General features: G+C 37.1%; 1 pseudogene; it reads right to left on the reverse strand.

The window, feature by feature from the left end:
* Nucleotides 1-726: 726 nt before the first annotated feature.
* On the reverse strand, nt 727-1665 carry LOC139043573 (olfactory receptor 2L5-like; annotated as a pseudogene).
* Nucleotides 1666-2182: the final 517 nt, after the last annotated feature.

The raw sequence follows: 2182 nt of genomic DNA on the forward strand, positions 1-2182 counted from the left end.
TTGAATTTGTTTCTTAACATTACTTAGGATGCAAACAGTATATGTAGAAAACCAGTGATGGGTGTGGGAATGTCCTTGATTAATGAATTCCCACTAATTTGACTAAACCTTTGAGCCACTCATCGTATAATTAACTGCACAATTTCCTTGACCTCTGTTAGCACCTCCACGTTTTTATTGTTGATCCTGAGGTATACCTGAAATTAAATCGTTTCCTTAGCATTCATCACCCTATTAGAGACATAAACCTCTCATATTCCACTCAGAGTAGTATAAGGAATTCTGAACCCCTGATGAATTCTTGAAGTCTCAGCTAAATACCTGTAATGATAAGTTTCTTTAAATTAAAAGAAAGACTAACTGGCATGGTAAATTACAGGTTTACTATGAGAATAACAAGAAGTCTTCTGACTTTCAATTAGATCTTGACATTCAGGAAAAATTTATTTTTGTTTTAGATATTTTTGAAAATAGTAGAACTGCTATGATGAATGACAACTTCAGTTAGTTTCTCCTTTCGTTGCTGCATGACAAACAATAATTATCATCAACATCACATCAGCAAAAAATAAATTAATTTGGAAATTTATTTGAAATTGATGGGAAAAAGCATCATGAAGAAAAAAGATAAGGCTTAGAATTTTATATATGTATATATATACTCACATGCATATATATTTACAAGAGAATTTTGTCCAGACCTAAGTGATAATCTTCTTCTCTCGATTAATTGTGGTCCTTGCACCCTAAGCATAAAATAATATTTTTAATTCTGTACACTGGTGAATGAACGTATATCCAAGTCCTGGCTACACATGCAAAAAGCTCTGTCTCCATTTTCACAGGGCAGATTCTCTGAATCACTCTTCTGAGGGCCCCCATCACCTCTCTGTTTCTCAGGCTGTAGACAATGGGGCTGAGCAGTGGGGTCAGGATGGTGTAGAAGACAGCCAGAACCTTGTCCTTTGTTGGCGATCTTAGGGATCTTGGGTGTAGATAAGTGTAAACAAGTGGCACATAATAGAAAGTCACCACAGTCAGGTGGGTGCTGCAGGTGGAATAGGCCTTCTTCCTCCCTTCTGCTGAGTGCATGCGGTGGACAGCAAGGAGAACACCGCCATGAGAATATGCAATGCCAATGAAACGAAACACGGGGAAGAGGGTGGTGCTCACAAACACTGTGTACTCATAGACCCAGGTATCCATGCAGGCCGGAGTCAACATGGCCGCGACATCGCAGAAGAAATGGTTGATGGCCCTGGATCAACAGTAAGGGATGTGGAAGGCATATGTGGTGTGGGCACAAGAGTTGACAGAGCCCATTATCCAAGATCCTCTTATCATCAGCACACACATTCTTTTGCTCATACTAATGGGATAGTGGAGAGGAAAGCAAATAGCTATATAACGATCACACGCCATAGATGTCAAGAGCAGCGCTTCCGCACCTGCTAAAGTCAAGAAAAAGAAGCTCTGAACCCCATATCCAATGAAGGAGATAGATTTGTTTCCAAAGAGAAAATTAGAAATCATTTTGGGGACAATGGTGGAGATGTAATTCAAGTCAATGATGGAGAACTGACTAAGTAAAAAATACATGGGTGTGTGGAGCTGGGAGTCCAGGAAGATGAGGAGAATCATGCACAGGCTGCCAAACAAGGCCATTAGGAAAATGAGAACAACGAGAATGAAGAAGAACAGGCCAATTTTTGACAGTGGAAACAACCCCAATAAAATAAAATCAGTTGATGTTAGATTATAATTTTCCATGGAGCATTAACATGATTTTTCCTAGAGACAGACACAAGAGTAAGTGATTTGAGTATAAAACTATAATCTCTTTTTAACTTAATATTTTAGACTGTGTATTATTTAAAATTTCATAGCTCTTAAATGAAGAACTGAACTTATCTATTTTGGGAGAAATAAACTTTATTTTCTGATCCAGAGATTAAAATGTGAAAATGCGAACATTTGTGGCCAAAGTGTTTTCTAAGAATCTATTAAAATATTTTAAAAACAAGATTTCTATTTTGATCTCCTTAGGATAAATATGTTTTACTGCCCTACACAAACTCAGATATCATTAACATCAGTTGTTGTATTCAAAGTTCATGCATAGAAAATTTATGGAAACCCATATATGATAGAGTTCTAGTATCAATAAATGTTTATGACCCTT

Source organism: Equus asinus, unplaced genomic scaffold (genome assembly GCF_041296235.1).
Source record: "Equus asinus isolate D_3611 breed Donkey unplaced genomic scaffold, EquAss-T2T_v2 contig_3, whole genome shotgun sequence".
NCBI lineage: Eukaryota > Metazoa > Chordata > Mammalia > Perissodactyla > Equidae > Equus > Equus asinus.